Here is a 27004-nt window from a genome sequence, read left to right as displayed (position 1 = left end):
TGGCTGTTCTAATAGGAGTAAGGTGATAACATTGTGGTTTTAATTTTCATTTCCCTAATGACTAGTGATGTCGAGCATCTTTTCATGTACTTCTTAGCCTTTCATATATCTTTTTTGGACAAGTATCTCTTCAGGTCCTTTGCCATTTTTTAATTGGGTTATTTATTTTTTTTGCTATTGAATTGTATGAGTTCCCTCCACATTTTGGATATTAACCCCTTATCAGATATGTGGTTTGTTTCCCTGTCTGTAGGTTGTCTTTTACTTTGTTGATGGTTTCTTTTGCTGTGCAGTGTTTTTCAGCTTGAGATGATCCCAAGTGTTTTTGATTTTGTTGCTTGTGCTTTAGGTGTCATATCCAAAAAGATCATTTCCAAGACCTATGTCAAAGAGCTTAATTCCTGTGTTTTCTTCTAGGAGTTTCATGATTTCAGATCTTTTTTTAATTATAAAGGATTTCAGATCTTATGTTTAGATTTGTAATCCATTTCAAGTTAATTTTTGTGAGTGGTATTTGAAGGTAACAATTTTTAAATCTTGACTTCTATTTCAATCCAGATGTATTCATAGAGAACTTGAATATATCAAGTCTGCTGTTCGAATAAAGCCAGTCTTGGTGTTCTTCCTACTCCCTAGCTGCCTTCATTTATTTTCTTTTGTCAACCTTAAAAATGTAATAGCCAGTTAGCTAATCAAAAAATGAGTTTATTTAGGTATAGCAGAGGAATTGCAACTCAGGACATGCAAACTGTGGTGAACTATAGGCAAGTCTGGAGAACAAAGGGAGGGGCATTTATATTTTATAGAGGAAAGAATGAGTTGGGAGGGGCTGTTTGGGGAGACCAAGAGTTCCAGGTTGTGGTGATTTCTTACTGGCTGCGATGCAGTGCTTCTCATTGGCAGGGTTGTTGCTGGGCAAGGAGAAACTCTTCCTTCCTGCTGCTGGAGTAGTAAAGTTAGCCCCTTGCTGTCAAGTGATTGCAAGTAAGCTGTGATGAGTGGTACATGCTTGAGAGCTCCCCCTTCAGGACTTCCTGACAACATTTTGCATGAGGTTTTTTGCTTTTGTTTTAAGACCTGCTTGGTATTTTGTTAATCTTTGGTCTTTAAACAGCTGATAAAACCACAAGATAATCTTTTTTTGAAAAAGATTCCCATTGGCTTTGTTTAATTTGGTCAGTTTTGTTACTCCTTCCCCCTGAGCCCTTTTCTGTCCAAATTACTACCTTGGCCACAGTTCCTTTCTGGATACTCTGCAGACCTGTGAAGCTATGGATTCAGCACTGATAGCTTCCCAAGGATTCGTTGAGGCAGAAAATGAATCATATACCCAGGAGGTAGTGGATAAGGCCAGCTGACCCCTGGGTACCCTCATTGTCCTTTACTTCTCAGTGTTGAATAATAACAACTTATGTTAATGGGCTGAACAAGTCACTTAAAATGTTCAGTTATAACTTACCAGGTTTTAATACTGGGCTCTGACTTGTCCTCAAGGAGGGGTTAGTTTTGTTTAATTCATGGCTCACATCACCTTCCCATCTCCTCTCCACCCTCTTCCCCACCATGGTAGACATGTACTTGCTGATTAATCTGATTGTGCCCCTTTCCCTTAGATCCAAATAAGCCTTTCCAAGGTCTTTCTTAGGTACTCCAGGCAGCAGGCATTACTGGATGAGAGCTGGTGTAACTGTGAGCCTGGTGAAACCTGCAAAGGACACTTGAGAAGAAGTAAGGGGAATGCAGGGATGAATGGTACCAGGTTTGTGGGATACTTAGATTACTAAAATTTTTAAAAGAAGGTTGTGGTCTTACACAGGATCACTAACTTTTTACCTTTTACATAAAAACCTCCACAAAACCTATCAGGTACAATTTCTTCATTTTATTAAAGAGAATATTTTGATAACCCCAAAGTAGTAGGAAAAACATAATCTAAGAATAAAGAGTGTGTTTTAATTTGAAACATAAATTAAATGGAAAGATTTTAGATTTTAAATGGAAAGAGTTTAGCTTTATAAAAAGTTCAGTGTGTTGTTTTCCTTTTCCCATTTTGCTGTGACCCATTGAAAACTTGGTCATGGACCTGTGTGCCATGTCGGGAACCCTGTTGTAAATTTCAGATTGCTAGAGGTTTTATATTTTGGGAGGTCCTAGAAAGAAAAATTTAATCCCTTTAAATTAGGTGATATTACTTACTGGTGTTGATGACATGTATTTGGCTGAATATTTTATTTTATTATGTCTTCATAGTAGTACTAGTAGATTTTTCAGAATAACAGAGGTTTTATAATACTTCAAGGATAGTGACTCTCCTGTCCATTGTGTGTTGATTTGTTCCTATTATATTTTTCCCATCTGCTATTATGTGCTGGGTGCTGGGATGCAGCAGTGAGTTCAGCATTTTTGCCCTCTTGGAGCTCACATTACAGGGAACTCATAAATAGAAACAAATAAGTAATACAGATTCAGATTATGTTAAGTGCCATAAAGAAAAGAAAATAATGTAACTGGAAAGAGAATGACTTAGGGGAGGAAACTTAAGGTATTGCAGCAGAGGTGACTGGTGTCATCTGGGCTGAGTGTTCAGCTAGAAAAGATCTTTGGAAAAACATTCTAGAAAGAGGGAGTAGTAAGTGTAGAAGCTCTGGGATGGGAGGTATGGTATGTTGTTATTTATGAGAAAGAGGGAAGGCCGGGGCGGCAGGGCAGAAAGAAGAGAGTGGGAAGATGGTGAAGCAGGAAGGTAGGCTGCGATCAGACCACGTGGGGCTTCTGAGTCCTCGCAGGGGATTTGGAGTTTATTCTCATTGCAGTAGGGCACCATGGGAGAATTTTGTGCAGGAGAGGAGTTTGATAAGAATTTTGCATGGAGAAGATCACTCTGACTGTATGGAGAATAGATTATACGGGGCAAGAATGGAAGTCATTACGGAGGCTGTTGTTGGCAGTGTAGCTGAGAGATGATGATGTTCAGAACTAGGATTGCCCAGCACAGATGGTGGTGAGACTTAGGATACATATGGAAGTAGTGCCAGTAGAAGGTGTGTCTCTGTACAGCGCCTGCCTTGGTGTCTGAAGATGGTGGGTGCTCGATAAATGTTTGTTGAAGGGAAGAATGAAGAAGTTATTTGGTCTAGAAGGGAATGGGATTACCCTATTCCCAAAAGTGTAATTCATAAAATTTCTTCCTAGTTATTTTTAATTTTGTCACTCCCTCACGTAGGTCGAAATTTCTCCTGAGGATCATATGCTGGTCTTCTAAGTATGCCACAAATTCATTTCCTTTAAAACTATTTATGTTTAATAATAGAGGAAACGTAATGTCTACTCAGTGGAATATGCTGACCTATTATCTAGAAACATAGAATGATATATTTGTTGTAATGAAAATTGAAGAAAAGAAGATATAGGCTAGTGAAAACATGATTATAGCAATAAAAAAATAAACATGTGAGAAAATACACCAGAATTGTGATGCTAATTATTTATAGTTGTTGATTATAAACAGTGACCAGAAATAATTTATCATTTAAACCAGGACACTTTTTGAGTACTCTCAAAGTGTGTGTGTGTGTGTGTGTGTGTGTCTGCGTGTGCACACTGTGAATAGTTACATTGTGACAGGTATAAACTTGGGACTGTCGTGAGCAAACTGGGGTATGTGCTCACCCTAGTTATGGGTGACGTTTTTACTTCTCTGTTTTTCCAACTTCCTGAATTGTATTGTTTTTAATTTAATTTACATACAAATATGTAAAAAGAATTATTTTACTTTAGAATATTTACTTTCAGAGGTCAGAGAACATTTCTTTGGGATCTTTTACTTAATACTTAGCTCTTTGTTGCTTGGGTTTCTCCCCTGATGGACAGGAATGACAGTGTTGGTCTCCTTTAAGCTGGGGGGCCTTGAAGCTGTGATCATTTCCTCACGCTAGATACTTCTGAAGGAAGGAACTAGAATAGCACTTACAGATTCCAAGATTGACATTTTTTTCAAGATGAGATTAGGATCTTGGAAGGTTTAGAATGACCTATAGTCTTGTTTAGATTACTCGACAAGCCTCTTCTCCTTTCCCAAAGCAGTATTAGAGTTAAATGTTAGTTTTTGGGGCCTGCCTTTAATTTTTTTCCTAGCAAAGTTTTATAAATATGAATTTATATTTGACTGATTTGTATATAACCTCACAGTATTGAGGCATAAAGATGGCAGTTTATCTGATTACATTTGAAGTACTGTGAAACAAAATTAGATTTAAAAAATGTTCTTTTCAGGCCAAAACTGTATCAGAAATAAATGCCAGCAGGTTAGGGTGCCACTCTTTCTCTTCATTAACTGTAGGGGAGGTTGTATTGTCAGTTAATAGTAGGACCTTGAACAAATCAGTTATTCCTTTGCCTTTTAGCTTTTCCACCTTCAAATGCAAGAAAACTGTATACCTTGGTTAAGAAAACAAGAGCAAACATGCTCCTCCAGCTGTTCACTACCTTGTGAAAGATGGAGGCACTTTAAATATCAAGAAGGCCTATGACTCTGGACCAATTAATGGAAGCCATGTGTCTGATCCCATCTTTTCTCCAGTCCCACTTTCCAGTGCCTACCTCCATCCCAGCCACAGTGAACCACTTTCTGTTCCTAAATGTGACTTGCACCTTCTTGCCTCCCTGCTTATAATCATACTGTCCCCCTGACCTGGAGCCTACCTCTGACATTTACCTCTGTCATTAAGGCAAAACATATAAAGGGACGACCACCATGGGATCTGGAGCAAGACTGCCTGGATTCAAATCCCAGTTCTGCTGCTTAGTAGCTGTATGACCTTTGACAAATTACTAACTTCTTGGTGCCTGTTTTCTTAAATGTAAAATGAGGCTAATATTCATACCTACCTCATAGGATTTTTATGAGTTTATATGTTAAGTTCTTAGACTAGGGACTATTAGTCAGAAGCACTCTCTGTGTGTTGGTTATTACTGTCCTTTGAAGTCCAGCTTACTTTGTAAGCCTCTGTCCACTAATCATGAGGGAATTTGGGGCCTGCAAGACCTAGGTTTGAATTTGAACTCAGCCACATATGAGTTGGGTGACCTTGGATGGTTATTTAATTTTTGAATATTGGTTTCCTTATCTGGAGTGCAATATATCACATGCTTGCTGGGTGAGACATGTGTGAACTGTGTGTGAAGTGCCTGGTTTAAAACTTGACAAATGAAAGACATTCAGCAAGTGTTAGTTTCTGTTCCCCAACCCCTATAACACCTGTTCATTATCACCGGATGTCTTGTACCTGCTTCGCTGCATCTCCTTCATTGGATGATATGTCCATAGTTTTCTTAATTTCTACACAGTATGCATTTTTTCTTCTGTTTATTTATTCATTGATTTCCTCACTCATTTGTTCACTCAGTCATTTTGTTCGTTCATGTATTTTCTCTCTTGCTTATTTAGGAATCTTTTATTGAGCATATGCTAAGTGTGGTGGGCCCTGGGAATCTACCATTAGTCTAGGTAAGGTCCAGGGGAGAGATGATATGAGCATGAACTAGTTCAGTGATGTTGAAGGCTGGAAGAAAGGAATGGAGGCATTTAGAGAGAGGACTGGCAGGGCTTGATGACTCACTGGACTGGGAAAGGAAGGAATCGAAGACAGTGTCTAGGATTCCTACCTGAGTCACTGTGTAGTTTCTGACTGTTAATTAAAATGGGCAACACAGGAGGTGCTAGAATTGGCTAGTTCATGTTAGGGCAGGGAAAAGGTATCGTGACACTTGGCCTGGATTGGACACAATAAATGTGCGGTGTCTGTAGGATGTCTCGATGGAAATAGTCTCTAGGAGGTGCCAGGCTAGCCTCAAAGGCAGTTTTGATTCTGGACTCCTTTGCATGTGATACAGAAGTGATGGCCGTATCAGAGGATAAGAGTAGAGTGGAAGAGAAGAGGGCAGCTGGTAGCCCACTGGGGAACTGCCATAATTAAAGTAGACATGATACTGAGTCTGTGGCATCTGCTGGAAACCATGTGTTGTGTCTTACCGTGGAAACTGCTCATGTCGCCCACCCACAAACATGCCACTTGCTGTCTGAGCCCTCAAGGGCAGCCTTATGGTATCTGCAAAAGTTGGGGGAAGATGCCCTTTTTCCCATTGTTGGCATCACGAGGTCACCTTTAGACCAGAGCTGCATCAGTGTCTATCTCCTTCCCCTGCATCATGTCTCACAGAATCCTCTCCTAGCAACCGTGTATCATCACTTGCTCTCTCTGCTGGAGAAGCACAAATGAGGAAATAGACCAACAACCACGTACCTCGCACGTGCCTCTGCTGCTGCTCCCATGTGTGAGCCGCCATCCCCTCTGGCTAGCAGTGTGTCAGTAGCCTGCCAGCAGGTCTGCCTGCCCCACTCTTGCCCCCTACAGTTTATTCTCCACACAGCAACTGGCGGATCCTGTCAAAACACGTCTGATTCCATCTTGCTGAAAATGCTCCAGAGGCTTCCAGATTCTTCACTGTGGTCCCCAGGGCCTATGTAACCAGGCTCTTGCCTCCTTCTCTGAGTGTGTCTTCCTCATCCACCACTGAGATGAGGGAAGGGGATGAATATATGGGTAGATTTTAAGGGTGCAGAGAACCAAGGAGAAGAGTGTCAACCTAATGGTCTTACTGTTTTGATGATGTGGGCAATAGAGTTACCAGATGACAATTATCAGATGACAGATGATAAGGGGAGCAGACTGGGAGGAGGTGGCTGGTGGTGGGCGGTAAAGGTCTGAAGCTGTGGGATGAGTGGAAAGGCTCCTGAACCCTGGAAGGCCCCCACTGAACTTGGAGCTCATAAGCTGGTGATGGAGCCAGTCACAGAAAGGGCTTTTCTTCAAGATAGCAGGAAGTGGGGGAGACAGGTGAGCTTGGGGACTGACAGGGAGAAGCAGCCTGTGTGTCAAGGGGACAGGAAACTAAGAGGGAACTAAGCATCGTGGAGGGAGAATGTTTGAATGGTACAGGAAGTGAGGTCCCCAGGGAGAATAGGAGGGGTTAGGATCAAAGTGCTGGTGGCCTTTTAGAGTAGAGGAGCGGATTGGGCGAGAATGTGGAAGTGAGAAAAGGAAAGATGGGCTGTGGTCCTCGGAGGAGACTTGGAGTTTTATACTTCAAAGAACAGTTCCTGGTTGGGATGTGGCCCCATGGGAAACACGTTGGTAAATGAAGTGTGAGGTTACAGGAATGAAGGAGATATGCTAGGGCCATATTTGGGGATGTTAGGTCATTCCTCATGAATGAGGTCCTTCTTGGAGAGGTCAGGAAGAAGTGAGGAAGAACGTGCAGATGAAGCCCCTGAAAATGTAGGAACAAGCAACAGGAATCTGAGGAGAAGGAAGTCACGTCAGGAAGCAAGGAGGAGAGAGCGGGCCACATTCCTACGTCCTAGGCACTTCTTGGTAGCCTATTGTCTGGAGATAATAGTGACCAGGGAAATTGGGTTTTCTCCTGGTCCTGGGAAATGGGCAGCTTTAAGCTGGGAGAGTTACAAGGGAAGAGAGGAGTGGAGGAGCCGGAGCCCAGTGAAGATAGAGTTGCTGAGATAGGTGTGAATGTGGGGCCTCTGCTGGCTCTAGGCTAAGAGTCCCTGAGGCATAGTGGAAGCAAGAGCTAGAAGAGGAGATGGCAGGGGAAGGCTGGGGTCAGGGCCACAAAGGCATGAGAGGATCCCAGGGGATGCATGATGCCTGGAGGGCCTTCAAGCTGCAAAATGAGGGACACCAGGGCTGTGAATGAAATGGATCAGGCCCAGAATTTCAGGGTAGCACTTATAAAAACCAAACAAACCAGCTTTATTGAAATATCCATATACTATACAATTTACCCAGTTAAAGTGTACAGGTCAGTAGTTTTTAGTATAGTCACAGATATATGCAGCCATCCCCATAGCCAATTTTAGAACATTTTCAATACCTCATTTCATTGCCCATTAGCTATCATTTCCCAGACTTCTAACCTCTACCCTCCACTGCCCCACCCAAGCCCCAAGCAACCAGCAATCTATTTCCTGTCTTCAGAGTTCCCTATTCTGGACTTTGATGTGAATGAACTTGTGTAATATGTGGACTTTTGTGACTAATGTTTTCAAGGTTCATCCGTGTTATAGCATGTATCAGTACTTCATTCCTTTTTATTGTTGGATAATATTTCATGGTATGAATATACCGTATTTTGTTCATTCATCCATTAATGGACATTAAGGTTATTTCCACCTTTGGAAATTATGAATAATGCTGATAGTTATATACTAGTTTCTGGGTGGACATATATTTTCATTTTTCTTGGGTATATACCTGGGAGTAAAATTACTAGGTCAAATGGTAAATCTATATTTAATTACTTGAGAAACAGCTGGCTGTTTTCTAAAGTGACTGAGCCCTTTTATATTTTCACCAGCAGTGTATGAAGCTTCCAGTTTCTCTATATCTTGCCATCATTTGTTATTATCTAAATTTTTAATTCTAGCTAGCCTAGTGGGAGTGAAGTGGTATCTCACTGTGGTTTTCATTTGCTTTCCTCTGATGACTAATGAGGTTGAGCATCTTTTCATGGGCTTATTGGCCATTTGTATATCTTCCTTGGAGGACTATCTATTCAGGTACTTTGCCCTTTTTTGAATTATTAACCTTTTTTTATGATTTTTTCAGCTTTATTGAGATATAACTGACAAATAAAATTGAAAGATATTTAAAATGTACAGTGTGTTGATTTAATATACATATACATTGTGAAAGGATTCCTCATTGAGTTAATTAACACATCCATCACTTTTTTTTTGAGAATATTTGTTCTACTCTCAGAAAATTTCAATTTGTAATACAGTGCTATCAGTTATAGTCACCATGTTATACATTAAATCTTTAAGTCTTTTTTATTATTGAGGTGTAAGAGTTGTTTATGTATTCTAGATACAAGTCCCTTACCAGATAAATGATTTGCAGATATTTTTTCCCATTCTGTGCATTGTCTTTTCACATTCTTGATGGTCCTTCAAAGTACAAAAGTTTTTAATTTTGATGAAGTCTAATTTATCTGTGTTTTCTTTTGTTGCTCATGTTTTTGGTATTATATCCCTAAGAATCCTTTGCTAAATCTAAAGCCGTGAATATTTACCTTTATGTTTTCTTCTAAGCGTTTCACAGAGTTTGCTCTTACATTTAGGTCTTTGATTGATCCATTTTGAGTTAATTTTTCTATATGGTATAAATGAGATAGGGCAGAGACATGGAACAACCCTCATGGTTAATTTTTCCTGCCTATGATGAAAAAATACCAAGATATAAATAGTATAGTAAGAACAGGTAGGACTCCATCTTAAGGCTAAGATTCCATTTTAAAAACCAGGAAGTTTGGAGGTAAGATTCCAAACATATTTTACAGAGATCAGCCAGTAACCGACCCTATCTTAAGGCAGGGAGAGAATTCCTAAATGATATGTCCCCACTGCTTGAGGGTAACCACTATTTTGGAGAAGAACAGGCAAGAAATTCCTCGTGTTAAGTTTATCTTACGGAGTATCTAGAGGACAGACTATGGATAGTGACATAATGTCACTGGAGGTAGACATCATGAGATCACATGTCAGGCCTACACACTCCCCTCCCTCACCCTTTGCCCCATTCTTGAAAGCCTTAAAAGACAGAATCCTAAGCCCTTAAGTGTGCCTCCTCTTTGAGGTTGCCTGCACTCCCCTTTCTTTGAGTGTGCTGAGCATTTCAGTGAGCTTCCCTTTCCTCTGCTCTTCCTTGCTCTCTACAGCCTGTGTGGCTGCTGCCATTCGCTGCTACCTTTGCTTTAATGAATTACTTCCTTACCTACATTCCTCTGACCTGTCCGAGAATTCTTAATCAGAATCAAGAACGCTCTCCTGTCCAGGTTGCGGTTTCACCTAGTACTCAAGAAGAGACCTCCCTAGACACAGCTGCCTGACATCATAAGGTGTAGGGGTCCAGCTTCATTATTTTGCATGTGGATATCCACTTATCCCAGTATCATTTGTTGAAAGAATATTCCTTTCCCATTGAATTGTTTTGTCACCCTTGTTGACCATCAGTTGACCATAGAGGTATGAGTTTATTGGACTCTCAATTCTGTTCCATCGATCTATTTGTTTATCCTTGTGCCCGTTTCACACTGTCTTGAGTACTGTTGCTTTGTAGTAAGTTTTGAAATCATTCAGTGGGAGTCCTACTACTTTGCTCTTCTTTTTCAGATTGTTTTGGCTATTGCAGGTCACTTGCAATTAAATGTGAATTTAGAATCAGCTTATCAATTTGTAGAAAGAAGTCATCTGGGATTCTGATAGAGGTTGCATTGAATCTATAGGTCAGTTTGGGAAGAATTGTCATCCTAACAATGTTAAGTCTTATGATTCATGAATAGGCAATATTTTTCCATTTACTTAGATATTCTTTAATTTCTTTCAACACTTTTGTAGTTTTCAGAGTATATGTTTAGTACTTCTTTTATAAATTTAATCCTAGGTATTTTATTCTTTTGATGCTGTCCTTCAGGCAGCATTTTGATGGGATGTGTCATAGTATTTCCATGAAGTCCTCTTTCCAGGTGAAATGGTGGAGTGAGCAGTTGAGACAGTATCTTTCCAGTTGTTGGCAGGAAAGAAGGGTCATGCATTTTCTGCTGTTCTTCAAAAGCTTGGACTTAAGGTCTTTGATGATTTTCTGGCTGAGGGATACCTCAGCCTCTGAAGAACTCCATACCCTCAATTACCATTGTTTTCCCTTCTTTTCCATCCTAATAAAAAATTCTGTGTTGTAATTTGGGTGGGGGAGAAGAGTAAGGAACTGAAGATAGACAGCTTTCTGTTGATTGGAATGCAGTCTGATTGAACTAATCACACAAATATTTACATCACAAATGCCCCCGCCCCCAGTTTCTGAGATTTACCTGCTTTTCTAAAAGAGGAAAAGGAATAGCCTAGATGCATCATCGGTTAGGAGAAACTTAGTAACATAAAAAAGGAAGGAGATCATTTGGGCAGTGTGAAAAATGTTTTTCAATTTGTCTGGGGAGGGTAGGGTTGTTTTGAGAGAGGGAACGTCACAAGTTAGGAAGTCCAGTATTACCTGTGTCCTTGCTCTAGTGGTCAGCCTGCATCCTGCATCTGCTTTTTATGGTTTCTTTCCTTCAATTCTCTTTATTCTGGTCATGTTTTGTTGTTCCCTCAGTGGCTCTCCTTAGTATGTGTATGAAGGGAGGTGGAGGTCAGGCCCAGCACACACACAATGGCTAAGTTTAAGGTAGCATTTTTCTCAAATGCCACCAAAATAGTTGTGAGTTTAAATTCTATGTATTTTTTTCTTGTTCCTGGACTTGAAAACCTAAATTTGTTCCAGCATCATCTTCATGACCATAAATGGAACCCATATATTGTTGAGATTAACAAGTTAGTGGTTTCATTGTTTTATGTACTATGAACCAGTGTTCTTTTCAAAATATTTTTATTTTGGTATCATTAATATAAATTCACATGAGCAACATTGTGGTTACTAGACTCCCCCCATTATCAAGTCCCCACCACATACCCCATTACAGTCACTGTCTATCAGCATAGTAAGATGCTATAGAATCACTACTTGTATTCTCTGTGCTGCACTGCCTTCTCCATGCCCCCCACCCCACGTTATGTGTGCTAATCGTAATGCCCCTTATTCCCCTTATCCCTCCCCAGTCCCTTTCCCTTTGGTAACTGTTAGTCCATTCTTGGGTTCTGTGAGTCTGCTGCTGTTTTATTCCTTCAGTTTTTTCTTTGTTCTTATACTCCACAGATGAGTGAAATCATTTGATACTTGTCTTTCTCTGCTTGGCTTATTTCACTGAGCATAATACCCTCTAACTCCATCCATGTTGTCATGTCTGACTGATTTTTGAGGTTGAGTTCCCAGCTGTAGCATAATTGAGTCAAAGGACATAAGCAATTTAAAAATGCTTTTGAAACATACAGCCAAATGTCTTTCAGAAATACCGAAATAGCTCATTCCTACTAGAAGCATCCACATCCCATTTCTCACATTCCTTGCAGTGGTGGGTGTTATCAATAAAGAAACTTTTGCATTTAATAGACAAAAATAGGGTGTCTTATTTTTATTTGCATTTATTTTTATAGCAAGGGTAAACATTTAAAATAGATTACTGACCTTTTTGCAAAAACGTTTTATTTTTAATTGTGGTAAGAAACACATAACATTACCATCTTGCCCATGTTAAGTGTATAGTTTAGTAGTGTTAAGTATATTCACATTGCTGTGTAACAGATCTCCAGATCTTCTTCAGCTGGCAAAATAGACTCAATACCCATGAAACAAGAACTACAGTTCCCCAGCCCCTCGCAACTACCATTCCACTTTCTGTTTCTATGAACTTGACTACTTTAAAGACCTCATATAAGTGAGTGGAACCAAAGTGCTTGTTTTTTTGTGACTGGCTTATTTCACTTAGCATGATGCTCTCAAAGTTCATGCAAGTTGTAGAATGTGTCAAAATTTCTTTCTTTTTAAAGGCTGAATAATATTCCATTGTATATACATAACATTTTGCTCATCCAGTCATTTGTTGATGGATACTTGGGCTGCTTCTACCTCTTGGCTATTATGAATAATGCTGCTGTGACCAAGGGTGTGCAGATGTCTCTTAGAGATCCTGCTTTTGGTTCTTTTGGATATATACCCAGAAGTGGAATTACTGGATCATATAGTAGTTCTGTTTTTAATTTGAGGAACCTCTCTACTGTTCTCCATATCAGCTGTACCATTTTACATTCCCATCAGTGCAAAGGTTCTAATTTCTCTACATTTTTTCTGTTTTCTGGGTTTTTTTTTTTTGGATAGTGATCCTATGGATGTGAAATAGTAACTCATTGTGGTTTTGATTGGCATTTCCCTAATGATTAGTGATATTGAGTATCTTTTCATATGCTTTCTGGCCATTGTATGTCATCTTTGGAGAAACATCTATGTAAGTCCTTTGCCCATTTTTAATCAGGTTGTTTGTTTTTTTGTTGTTGTTAAGTTTGACCTTTATTATTTTTGCTTTGTGAATCGATTATTGATAACTTTTGCTCACTTTTCTACAGGAATATTCTTTGGTATGGGTTTATAAGAGCTTTTCATATATTAAGAAATACTAATCTTTTCTCATATATATTATAAATATGATATGACATTTGTCTTTGCATCCCTTTTGAAACAGAGCAGGTTAAAATTTTCATATGGTCACACCTATCACTTCTCAAAATTTTTTCTATTTTTATGTTTATGTGAGGGCGGACAGGTGTTTACTGTTACTAGTACCAGTTCCTCTGGGTATCCTGGAAAACTCTTGGTGGCTTGAGTACCCTAGGGCACTTCACAGGGCAGCATTGTGGCCACAGCATAAATTCCCTGGCATCACCAGCCTCTCCTAGGCAGTAAGCTGGTAAGACACAGTTGTGGACAAAACACAGCTCCCTCCTCTTGTGTACCCTGGAGGAGCCACAGGCCCAAGGCTGGGTACAGATGGGAGGAAATTCTCCTCTTAAAGGGTGGGCAATAAGCTTTTGAGAACACAGTTCTTGGGTATTTGGCACCTTCTTAGATACCTCTGAGACCCACCCAGGCTATTTAGCCAGCCTCTTACCTGGGCCCTCTCCTCTGTGCTCACAGGGGTTCCTACATCACACCCTTTCCCCTCTCTCTATACCAAGGATCTTGTCTCACTGTCTTATAAAATAGCTCTCTCTGGAGACAGAATCATAGTAGGAAAGGAAAGACAGATGCATTCCCTAAACACAATTGTCCCAGAGTGGAGTTTCTTCAACATTTTAAAAGGAAATGTATTGTGAAGGCTCTAAGCCAAGGTTAAAGATGCATTGGAAGAAGCAGTGTTAAAGCAACATGGTGAAACATGGAGAATAATAATAGAAAAATAGTATCATTTCTTTTTAACATGGTAAAGTAAGTCCAGTTTATTAGCACTCTTATAGGATAGCCCAAAGTTTTTTTTTTTTTTTTGAGAGGGCATCTCTCATATTTATTGATCAAATGGTTGTTAACAACAAAATTCAGTATAGGGGGGTCAATGCTCAATGTACAATCATTAATCCATCTCAAGCCTAATTCTCGTCAGTCTCCAATCTTCTGAAGCATAACGAACAGTTCTTACATGGTGAACGAATTCTTACATAGTGAATAAATTCTTACATGGTGAACAGTACAAGGGCGTTCATCACAGAAACTTTCGGTTTTGATCACGCATTATGACCTATAAACAATCAGGTCAAATATGAATATTCGTTTGATTTTTGTACTTGAATTATATGTTGATCCTACATTTCTCCCTTTATTATTATTATTATTTTTATTTTTAATAAAATGCTGAAGTGATAGGTAGATGCAAGATAAAGGTAGAAAACATAGTTTAGTGCTGTAAGAGGGCAAATGTAGATGATCAGATGATCAGGTGTGTGCCTATGGACTAAGTATTAATCCAGGCTAGACAAGGGCAGCAAGACATCCACGGATGCAGAAGATTTCTCTCAAAGCAGGGGGGTGAGGTTCTGAGCCTCACCTCTGTTGATCCCCAAATTCTCACCTGATGGCCCCCCTGCGACTGTGCCTGTCTTAGATTGTTCCTCCCTTGAGGAATCTTACCCGTCTCTGGCTAACCAGTCATCTTCCGGGGCCATACAGGGAAATGTAAAGTTGGTAAGTGAGAGAGAAGCCATATTGTTTGAAAAGGTTAGCTTTTTACTTCTTTGCAGATTTATGCCCTGTGGCTTCTATGCCCAGCACTTGTCTTGAGGTATCTTTACCACCTGGAGGAATTATGATACTCGGTAAATTTGATATGAGGCATGAATTCTATTTAAGGGTTGTAATTAGGAAGGAAGAAGAAAAGCTATAGATGTAGCATATGGAAGGAAACATGGGAGGATTGATTATTTCTTTGACATATCTTCTTGTAGAGTACCTTAAGTATGTATAGGTTTTAAACTACTAACTAATTTGCACACAGATATTAACATAATAGGAATACGGTGACATAAACAAAGCAAATCTATAATTACCATCCATCTCCAGTGAAGCCAAGAAAACCATTTAGGCACCCTAGGCATTTGTGAAAATTTATCTATGATATGATGGATATTGTCCAACTGTACTTGAACCATCAGACAAATTAAAGCAGCCCATTTCTGGGATCTGTTCACATCCCATATGTTCTTTTAACCATAGATAGTCTATAGTCATGAGATTTTGGAGTGCTACAACTTGCACCCCTCCCAACTCCTGGTTGAGTTCCAACAGTACAGATCCGGTCAAATTCGTTGTCTCACTGCATGCACATGCCAGCCTAGACATCTCCCTCCTCATTCCAATGGCAAGTCCAGGAGACGGTGGGCTGGATGCAGCCACAACCGCAGCATCGTCCGGATCCCTGTGGAGGCTTTTTGATGATCATCCCCTGGCACAAGTCCTCCAGAGAGTGCTGATGCCAGAAGCTCCTCCTCATATCCTATCTTAGTTCATTTTCTAGGTATCCAAGCTAGGCCTTGATCTTCTGCATAGAAACACTTTGACATGCCCTCTATACCACTGTGCAGAACTCATTGGAGGTCAGCACACAGGGACAGCTTTTTTTTTTTTTTTATTAAGAGAAAGGAATATTATCAGAAAAGAGTACCTCCATAGCTGATCATCTGACACCCTTTAAGTGATCAACATTAAGGATATTTAAAGCATGCATTGATCTTTGATTTACCAATAGTTTCATCCTATCAAGGATTAATCCCCCTTTTCTTTCTTTCTTTCTTTCTTATTTTTTTTTTTAATTTTTAATCTACACTTACATGAAGAATACTATGTTTACTATGCTCTCCCCTATATCAGGTCCCCCCTAACAACCACATTACGGTTACTGTCCATCAGCTTAGCAAAATGTTGTAGAGTCACTACTTGTCCTCTCTGTGTTGTGCAGCCCACCCTCCCCTTTCTCCCTCCCCCCCATGCATGCTAATCTTAAAAGCCCCCTTCTTCTTCCCCCCCCCTTATCCCTCCCTGCCCACCCATCCTCCCCAGTTCCTTTCCCTTTGGTACCTGTTAGTCCATTTTTGGGTTCTGTAATTCCGCTGCTGTTTTGTTCCTTCGGTTTTTCCTTTGTTCCTATACTCCTCAGATGAGTGAGATCATTTGGTATTTCTCTTTCTCCGCTTGGCTTATTTCACTGAGCATAATACTCTCCAGCTCCATCCATGTTGCTGCAAATGGTTGGATTTTTCCACTTCTTATGTCTGAGTAGTATTCCATTGTGTATATGTACCACATTTTCTTTATCCATTCATCTACCGATGGACATTTGGGTTGCTTCCAATTCTTGGCTATTGTAAATAGTGCTGCGGTAAACATAAGAGTGCATCTGTCTTTCTCAAACTTGATTGCTGCGTTCTTAGGGTAAATTCCTAGGAGTGGAATTCCTGGGTCAAATGGTAGGTCTGTTTTGAGCATTTTGATGAACCTCCATACTGCTTTCCACAATGGTTGAACTAATTTACATTCCCACCAGCAGTGTAGGAGGGTTCCCCTTTCTCCACAGCCTCGCCAACATTTGTTGTTGTTTGTCTTTTGGATGGCAGCTATCCTTACTGGTGTGAGGTGATACCTCATTGTAGTTTTAATTTGCATTTCTCTGATAACTAGCGATGTGGAGCATCTTTTCATGTGTCTGTTGGCCATCTGTATTTCTTTTGTAGAGAACTGTCTGTTCAGTTCCTCTGCCCATTTTTTAATTGGGTTATTTGTTTTTTGTTTGTTGAGGCGTGTGAGCTCTTTATATATTCTGGACGTCAAGCCTTTATCGGATCTGTCATTTTCAAATATATTCTCCCATACTGTAGGGTTCCTTTTTGTTCTATTGATGGTGTCTTTCGCTGTACAGAAGCTTTTCAGCTTAATGTAGTCCCACCTGCTCATTTTTTCTGTTGTTTTCCTTGCCCGGGGAGATATGTTCAAGAAGAGGTCACTCATGTTTATGTCTAAGAGGTTTTTGCCTATGTTTTTTTCCAAGAGTTTAATGGTTTCATGACTTACATTCAGGTCTTTGATCCATTTTGAGTTTACCTTTGTATATGCGGTTAGGCAATGGTCCAGTTTCATTCTCCTACATGTAGCTGTCCAGTTTTGCCAGCACCATCTGTTGAAGAGACTGTCATTTTGCCATTGTATGTCCATGGCTCCTTTATCAAATATTAATTGACCATATATGTTTGGGTTAATGTCTGGAGTCTCTAATCTGTTCCACTGGTCTGTGGCTCTGTTCTTGTGCCTGTACCAAATTGTCTTGATTACTATGGCTTTGTAGTAGAGCTTGAAGTTGGGGAGTGAGATCCCCCCTACTTTATTCTTCTTTTTCAGGATTGCTTTGGCTATTCGGGGTCTTTGGTGTTTTCATATAAATTTTTGAATTATTTGTTCCAATTCATTGAAGAATTTTGCTGGTTATTTGAGAGGGATTGCATCAAATCTGTATATTGCTTTGGGCAGGATGGCCATTTTGACGATATTAATTCTTCCTAGCCATGAGCATGGGATGAGTTTCCATTTATTAGTGTCCACTTTAATTTCTCTTAAGAGTGACTTGTAGTTTTCAGAGTATAAGTCTTTCACTTCTTTGGTTAGGTTTATTCCTAGGTATTTTATTCTTTTTGATGCAATGGTGAATGGAATTGTTTTCCTGATTTCTCTTTCTATTGGTTCATTGTTAGTGTATAGGAAAGCTACAGATTTCTGTGTGTTAATTTTGTATCCTGCAACTTTGCTGTATTCTGATATTAATTCTAGTAGTTTTGGAGTGGAGTCTTTAGGGTTTTTTATGTACAATATCATATCATCTGCAAATAGTAACAGTTTAACTTCTTCTTTACCAATCTGGATTCCTTGTATTTCTTTGTTTTGTCTGATTGCCGTGGGTAGGACCTCCAGTACTATGTTAAATAACAGTGGGGAGAGTGGGCATCCCTGTCTTGTTCCCGATCTCAGAGGAAATGCTTTCAGCTTCTCGCTGTTCAGTATAATGCTGGCTGTGGGTTTATCATATATGGCCTTTATTATGTTGAGGTACTTGCCCTCTATTCCCATTTTGCTGAGAGTTTTTATCATGAATGGATGTTGAATTTTGTCAAATGCTTTTTCAGCATCTATGGAGATGATCATGTGGTTTTTGTCTTTCTTTTTGTTGATGTGGTGGATGATGTTGATGGATTTTCGAATGTTGTACCATCCTTGCATCCCTGGGATGAATCCCACTTGGTCATGGTGTATGATCCTTTTGATATACTGTTGAATTCTGTTTGCTAATATTTTATTGAGTATTTTTGCATCTACATTCATCAGGGATATTGGTCTGTAATTTTCTTTTTTGGTGGGGTCTTTGCCTGGTTTTGGTATTAGGGTGATGTTGGCTTCATAGAATGAGTTTGGGAGTATTCCCTCTTCTTCTATTTTGTGGAACACTTTATGGAGAATGGGTATTATGTCTTCTCTGTGTGTCTGATAAAATTCCGAGGTAAATCCATCCAGCCCCGGGGTTTTGTTCTTGGGTAGTTTTTTGATTACTGTTTCAATTTCTTTGCTCGTAATTGGTTTAACTTTTGTGTTTCTTCCTTGGTCAGTCTTGGGCGGTTGTATTTTTCTAGGAAGTTGTCCATTTCTTCTAGGTTTTCCAGCTTGTTGGCATATAGGTTTTCATAGTAGTCTTTAATAATTCTTTGTATTTCTGTGGAGTCTGTCATGATTTTTCCATTCTCATTTCTGATTATGTTGATTTGTGTTGATTCTCTTTTTCTCTTAATAAGTTGGGCTAGAGGCTTATCTATTTTGTTTATTTTCCCGAAGAACCAGCTCTTGGTTTCGTTGATTTTTGCTATTGTTTTATTCTTCTCAATTTTGTTTATTTCTTCTCTGATCTTTATTATATCCCTCCTTCTGCTGACTTTAGGCCTCATTTGTTCTTCTTTTTCCAGTTTTGATAATTGTGATATTAGAGTATTCATTTGGGATTGTTCTTCCTTCTTCAAGTGTGCCTGGATTGCTATATACTTTCCTCTTAAGACTGCTTTTGCTGTGTCCCACAGAAGTTGGGGCTTTGTGTTGTTGTTTTCATTTGTTTCTATATATTCCTTGATCTCTATTTTGATTTGTTCATTGATCCATTGATTATTTAGGAGCATGTTGTTAAGCCTCATTGTGTTTGTGAGCCTTTTTGTTTTCTTTGTAGAATTTATTTCTACTTTTATACCTTTGTGGTCTGAAAAATTGGTTGGTAGAATTTCAATATTTTGGAATTTACTGAGGCCCTTTTTGTGAGCTAGTATGTGGTCTATTCTTGAGAATGTTCCATGTGCACTTGAGAAGAATGTATATCCTGTTGCTTTTGGATGTAGAGTTCTATAGATGTCTATTAGGTCCATCTGTTCTAGTGTGTTGTTCAGTGCCTGTGTGTCCTTACTTATTTTCTGCCTGGTGGATCTATCCTTTGGGGTGAGTGGTGTGTTGAAGTGTCCTACAATGAATGCATTGCAGTCTATTTCCCTCTTTAGTTCTGTTAGTATTTGCCTCACATATGCTGGTGCTCCTGTATTGGGTGCATATATATTTAGAATGGCTATATCCTCTTGTTGGACTGAGCCCTTTATCATTATGTAGTGTCCTTCTTTATCTCTTGTTACTTTCTTTGTTTTGAAGTCTATTTTGTCTGATATTAGTACTGCAACCCCTGCTTTCTTCTCGTTGTTGTTTGCCTGAAATATGTTTTTCCATCCCTTGACTTTTAGTCTATGCTTATCTTTGGGTCTTTGGGTTTAAGGTGAGTTTCTTGTAAGCAGCATATAGATGGGTCTTGGCTTTTTTATCCATTCTATTACTCTATGTCTTTTGATTGGTGCATTAAGTCCATTTACATTTAGGGTGACTATTGAGAGATATGTACTTATTGCCATTGCAGGCTTTAGATTCGTGGTTACCAAAGGTTCAAGGTCAGCCTCTTTAGTATCTTACTGCCTAACTTAGCTCGCTTATTGAGCTGTTATATACACTGTCTGGAGATTCTTTTCTTCTCTCCCTTCTTATTCCTCCTCCATTCTTCATATGTTGTGTGTTTTGTTCTGTGCTCTTTTTAGGGGTGCTCCCATCTAGAGCAGTCCCTGTAGGATGCCCTGTAGAGGTGGTTTGTGGGAAGCAAATTCCCTCAGCTTTTGCTTGTCTGGGAATTGTTTAATCCCGCCATCATATTTAAATGATAGTCGTGCTGGATACAGTATCCTTGGTTCAAGGCCCTTCTGTTTCATTGCATTAAGTATATCATGCCATTCTCTTCTGGCCTGTAGAGTTTCTGTTGAGAAGTCTGATGTTAGCCTGATGGGTTTTCCTTTATAGGTGACCTTTTTCTCTCTAGTTGCCTTTAAAACTCTTTCCTTGTCCTTGATCCTTGCCATTTTAATTACTATGTGTCTTGGTGTTGTCCTCCTTGGATCCTTTCTGTTGGGGGTTCTGTGTAATTCCATGGTCTGTTCAATTATTTCCTCCTCCAGTTTGGGGAAGTTTTCAGCAATTATATCTTCAAAGAGACTTTCTATCCCTTTTCCTCTTTCTTCTTCTTCTGGTATCCCTATAATACGAATATTATTCCTTTTGGCTTGGTCACATAGTTCTCTTAGTGTTGTTTCATTCCTGGAGATCCTTTTATCTCTCTCTATGTCAGCTTCTATACGTTCCTGTTCTCTGGCTTCTATTCCTTCAATGGCCTCTTGCATCTTATCCATTCTGCTTATAAATCCTTCCAGGGATTGTTTCACTTCTGTGATCTCCTTCCTGACATCTGTGATCTCCTTCCGGACTTCATCCCACTGCTCTTGCATTTTTCTCTGCATCTCATCCCATTGCTCTTGCATTTTTCTCTGCATCTCTGTCAGCATGTTCATGATTTTTATTTTGAATTCTTTTTCAGGAGGACTGGTTAGGTCTGTCTCCTTCTCAGGTGTTGTCTCTGTGATCTTTGTCTGCCTGTAGTTTTGCCTTTTCATGGTGATAGAGAGAGTTTGCAGAGCTGGTACAAGTGACCGCTGGAAGAGCTTCCCTTGTTGGTTTGTGGCCTTCCTCTCCTGGGAGAATAGCGACCTCTAGTGGCTTGTGCTGGGCAGCTGTGTGCAGACAGTGCTTCTGCTTCTTTCCCGGTTGCTATGGGGTTTATCTCCGCTGTTGCTGTGGGCGTGGCCTGGCTGGGGCTGCTCCTCCAAAATGGTGGAGCCCCTTTGGAGGGGGAGCGGCTGGGAGGCTATTTATCTCCATAAGGGGCCTCTGTGCTCCCTGCTGCCCAGGGGGTTAGAGTGCCCAGGGATCCCCAGATTCCCTGCCTCTGGTCTAAGTGACCTGTCCTGCCCCTTTAAGACTTCCAAAAAGCACTCTCCAAACCAAAACAACAACAGCAACAATGAGAGAGGGAACAGAAACAAAAAAAAAAAAAAAAAGGAAAAAACATGCGATTTTTTTCTCCTCAGGCGCCGGTCCCAGGCACCCGCTCACTGGTCCTGCTGCCCTGTTTCCCTAGCACCAGGGTCCCTGTCCCTTCAAGGCTTCCAAAAAGCACCCGCCCACTGGTCCCGCAGGGAAAAACGTGGGATATTCTTTGTCCTCAGGCGCCGGTCCCAGGCACACGCTCACCAGTCCCGCCGCCCTGCCTCCCTAGCACCGGGGTCCCTGTCCCTTTAAGGCTTCCAAAAAGCGCTCGCCAAAAAGAGAAAAAAAAGGGGGAAAACGCGTGATTTCCTCCGTCCTCAGGTGCCGGTCTCAGGCACCCGCCCACCAGTTCCGCAGGGAAAAACGCAGGATGTTCTTTGTCCTCAGGTGCCGGTCCCAGGCACCCGCTCACCAGTCCTGCCGCCCTGCCTCCGTAGCACCGGGGTCCCTGTCCCTTGAAGGCTTCCAAAAAGCACTCGCCAAAAAGAGAAAAAAAAGGGGAAAAACGCGCAATTTCCTCCGTCCTCAGGCGCCGGTCTCAGGCACCCGCCCACCGGTCCCGCAGGGAAAAATGCTGGATATTCTTTGTCCTCAGACGCCGGTCCCAGGCACCCGCTCACCGGTCTGCCACCCTGCCTCCCTAGCAACGGGGGCCCTGTCCCTTTAAGGCTTCCAAAAAGCACTCTCCAAAAAAAAAACCGCTCCGGTTTCTTTCCACCCGCCGGGAGCCGGTGGGAGGGGTGCTCAGGTCCCGCTGGGCCGGGGCTTGTATCTTACCCCCTTCTCAAGGTGCTGGGTTCTTGCAGGTGTGGATGTGGTCTGGATGTTGTCCTGTGTCCTGTGGTGTCTATTTTAGGAAGATTTTTCTTTGTTATATTTCCATAGCTCTATGTATTTTTGGGAGGAGATTTCCGCTGCTCTACTCACGCCGCCATCCTGGCTCCGCCTCAAATGGTATCATTTTTATTTATTTGTTTTCTCCATATCCAGCTTGCAGACCTGTCCCCAGCTCTTGGAACCTGGCCACCCCTCCAGAAGGGGGAAGAGGTTTATTTTGTTAGGATTGACTATTTCTTCTAACAGCAATAAAAAGAGAGAAAAGTATAGAAGTTGTTTCCCATTAAGAAATATACTCATCTTCCCTTACTCTTAGAAAGGCCCTGCCTACCATGAGGTTAGATATGAATTCACTTGCACTTTGTTAGAGAAGCATATGAGATTTCTTTTCACTTTTGTGTTGGAAATACAGAAAAACATGTCTACTTGGTTTATGAAATTATATATTGTTACAGTGGGTCACTAATTCTGTGTAGATATTTGCTAAAACCAGTTTCATTCTGTTTAGATGTCCTTGCGGCTTTGATATAAATCCAAATCTCGTTTGTTGGGTTCATCGCCTTTGACATGGGATGGTAGGGAAACTTCAACCTATGCTACTTAAATAACCCTCACTGCTTCCCCATTTCCATTTTAAAGAATGATATAAGCTATACTTGTTATTCCTTTTTTTCCCATTGGAAAAAGTATATAATCCTTTCTCATTCCACCCACACAAGCAGCCTGTAAATTCTTGACCAGTAGTTTGCTTGTCAGAGAGGAGACTGCCCATAGGCATACAGACCAAGCTTACCCTGCATAGGTTTTTTGCCTCTTGACTTAAGAAATGGCTTTATTAAGGTATAGAATTGAAAACACAGTACTTGATTGCTCCATAGATAGGGTCTGCAAACTGTTGCCACCTGTTTTTGTGGATAAAGTTTTAGAAACTAGCCACGTGCATTTGCTTACTTAGTGTCTGCGAGTGTTTCCTCACTACAGATTGTAGGCTTGAATAGTTGCAACAGAGATTGTATGGCCTGTAAAGCCACAGTTATTTACTATCTGGCTCTTTACAGAAAAAAAATTTGCCAACTCCTTCTGTATAGATTTCTGTCTTTGTTTCACATTTTGTATTTTATAGATAAATATTCCAAGGTGGAAAATGGAGGCAATTTTCTCCTGAAGTTTCTGGTTTTGGCAAATCAAATTCTCAAGGTGGTGATAGAGTTGTGAAGACACACATTGAGTTTCTCAGATGATTCTCTGAAGCTGCCATGTTTCCCAGTAGGGGGACAGCTCATATACCTGTCATCTGTGTGTACCCAGTCCTCACCTGAACAACAGGTTTGAGGAGTCATCCCTGTTACTTAGAATGGTGGTGAGATTTAATTCTTCTTTTGAGGAAGGTAAGTGGAAAGGAGAATGGATCTCAGTGGGTGACCATTTGGGTATGCTGTGGTTCCCAGTGATGGTGGGGAAGTAAAAAGACAGCCTTGTTGATGGTCATCTAGAGGCAGATTTCCACACTTGTTGGAATAAAAATATTTCATAGGCAAGACTTTTCTATGTACATTATTATGATAGATACATGGGCTCCTCTGGGGAACTTGGAAATCTAAACAAATCTAAAATATTACAACCCACTAGCTGGACATAGTTTTTCCAGAGGGTAATTTCAGATTAATGCTTTGATTTGCTGAATTATAGAAAACTGATCATCTCTTTTATCCATACTATTATGCTATCATTTAATTTGCTTCTTTCCATCAGTAAATGCCATGAACAGGGCCTAGTACCAAATGATATTTTCTGTTGTGTTATGAAGGTAACATCTCTTCATACATTTGAATCTGCTGTTTATTTTACATGAAATAAAAATCTTCCATAATTTTTGTTAGAGTTACTAATTCTTCTGATAGAATTATGGTATTAATTTATTTTAAACAATTATTTAAAAAGTACAAAATTAATGTGTTAATTAGAAAAATTCAAACAACACAGAAGTGTATGGAGTAAAAAATGAAAATCTCCACCCCCATCTCCACCTTCTTCCCCCTTGATTTAAATATTAAAGGTTGACCATGTGGGTCTCTTTTGAAACTAGTTTTAAACTTCTCAGTTTCCCACTTTCACAGTTTGACTTGATCTGTAGTATCTCAGGGTGACCAACACCCTTTTGGAATTGCAGAGTTCTGCTTGGGTGGGAAGAGCTCAAGCCTTTTGGGGAGAATTAAGACCCACACTCTGCACCTTCTGTTCATATCACATAGTCATGGTTGCAGCCACAGGCAACGGGAAGAACAGGGCTGGGGAGCAGAGTGCCTTGAGTCGAAACTGGATGAAGTTTTCTTATTCTCCATGTAACCTGGGGCAACTAATCCCTTTGACCTTTTGTTTTCTTACCTGTGAATTGAGGATACTCAAATGTCCCTCACAGGGTGATTGTGAAGTTTAATTCAATGAGGAAACACAGATACACTCTGTTGGAGAAATTCAGTCAACTGGGGAGATGAGAATTTACAACTGCTATGGTGCCAAGTGAGGTTGATGTTAATGGGGGACTGTATGGTGCACTGTGCACTGGGGCAGAGCCAGGGCAGAATCCTGGAAGAGGATGGGAGTTTACAGGGGTATCTGGAAGGGGTGAAGGCATGAAGATAGAGGACCCACCTGGGCAGAGGTTGGGCTGCATGGAACAGTGTGGTGTGTGCAGGGAACATGGCCAGATGCTGAGATGGAAGCAGCCCGAAGTCCAGCTTCCATAGGATGCAGGAATCCCTTCAGTAACCTGAACTCTGGGGCTGCTGCTCCTTCCAGCCTCTGCCCCTTTGCACATGCCAGTCCCTCTGCTAGAAATGTGCTTCTTTTGCATCCCTGGCTGAATTACACCATCCTAAAGGCCACTTTCTCAGTATAGTCTTCCTAGCCTACAGTGCCCCTGACCCTTCCCACTTGGTCCCTCCATTCTCCTATCAGGGTGACCTTTCCTTCCCTGTCACATCATTTCCCCATCATAACTGTGAAGTCATCTCATGAGCTCCAAGTCTGCTGTACTCACTGCATACCCCACTCCTAGCCCAGCACATGGCACATGGAAGCAGCTGCATGAATATTGACTGAGTGGATGCATGAGTGAATGAATGAATTCCTCCCTCCCCAGTTACAACCTAGCCTGTCTTTCTGGTCTAGTCCCCACAAACCCCTTCTGTTAGTTTCCTTTGGTTGCCGAAATTGCCACAAACTTGGTGGTTTAAAACAAGAGAAATTTATTCTCTCACGGTTCTGGAGGCCAGAAGTTTTAAGTGAAGGTCCTGCCAGGGCTGTGCTCCCACCAGAGGCTCCAAGGGGCAGAACCGCTCCTTGCTTCCTCCACCTTCTGGTAGCTTCAGGTGTTCTTGGCCTGTGTCTCTGTCTCCCTGGTCTCTGCTGCCAGTGTCATGCAGCCTTCTCCCGTGTGTGTGTGTGTGTGTGTGTGTGTGTGTGTGTGTGTGTGTGTGTTTTCTACTCTTCTGTCTCTTATAAGAACCCTTTCATTGGAGTTAGGGACTGACTAAATCTTGATCAAATCTCAAGATCCTTAATCATACCTGCAAAGATCCTTTTCCCAAGTGAGATCGCCTTCATAGGTTCCAGTGGTCGGGACATGGACAGACCTCCTGGGTGGCAGCAGTTCAGTCCACTCCACCCTCCATGAACCCTTTCCCTCACCATCTCTTGACTGGCCATCATGCTTTTCTTTATCCTCTGTGCATGCCATGTCACACCTTGCTCCTGGAAGACCTTCCTCCTATGAACATTGAAATCCCTCCCTTCTCTTGTCCTCCTGCCCTGTCCAGGTGAAAGGACACCCTCCCTGGGATGCCCACCTGCCACTTACCCATGGTGTTCCGCCATCCTTAGGAGCTCTTTTCCTCTGCCTGCTGCATGTCATCTTGTCGACAACACCCTGAGAATCTGGAGACTGAAGCTCATGTTCTTGCTTCCTGATATTCCCTATAATTATTGCCAAGGACATTAGTAGAGACTCAGGAAATAGTTGCGTATGGTAATAAGTATCTGGAAAATGAGTCAGACTTATATTATCTATATAAAGGCAAATATAGACCACACAGTCATAGCCACCTTTGGGATGTAAGAATATGTACATGTGGATGTAGTCAGAGGATTTTAATTTTCTTTGGCAGGGAGCAGGTGTCGACTCCAACAAGCTTATGTAATAAATAGGAGCTTAAAGAACAGCAGACAACCCCAGGGATGTTTACGGCTGGTTCTACCAACTGGAACCATGCTCTGACCTTCATCCTTCTTGGGGTCACACCATCTGCTGTCTGAACTCTGTATTAGTTTAAATGTCACAGGGACAGCCTGTTCCTTGAAGGTTTGGTTGCCGGTCAAGCTGTCAGAGCTCTTCTCAGTGGTGGATCTCTCTGGACATCTTTTCTGTTCTCTCCATCTCACTGCTGACCAATGTCTCCTGTCGGCTCTTCACGGCCCCTCTGTTTCCCCACCTTGTGGCCTCCTCTCATTCACCAGGATGCCAGTGGCTCTGCCGGCCTTCCCATCTGAGTGCCCGCATCACCCAGCCGCCTTGCACTTCCCGTGTCTTGAACCCCCAACCCCTGTGTGAGCTGATGTGCCCCTTGGTCCAG

At 41.1% G+C, this 27004-nt stretch overlaps 1 protein-coding gene across 3 annotated transcripts in view; it reads left to right on the top strand.

Annotated features, from left to right (window-relative positions):
• Positions 1-27004, top strand: part of SNX10 (sorting nexin 10) — an 83020-nt gene that overhangs the window by 29256 nt on the left and 26760 nt on the right. Inside the window, exon 2 of one of the 3 annotated variants that reach the window (XM_073238681.1) lies at positions 22422-22490. The exons of the other annotated variants lie outside the window; for them this stretch is intronic. The gene's annotated coding sequence lies outside the window, so the exon portion shown is untranslated. The remainder of the gene's footprint in view (positions 1-22421; positions 22491-27004) is intronic. 3 annotated transcript variants of the gene reach the window in all.

The sequence above is a fragment of the Manis javanica genome, chromosome 6, assembly GCF_040802235.1.
Source record: "Manis javanica isolate MJ-LG chromosome 6, MJ_LKY, whole genome shotgun sequence".
NCBI classification, from domain to species: domain Eukaryota; kingdom Metazoa; phylum Chordata; class Mammalia; order Pholidota; family Manidae; genus Manis; species Manis javanica.
This window is presented reverse-complemented; position numbering and strand designations above follow the sequence as displayed.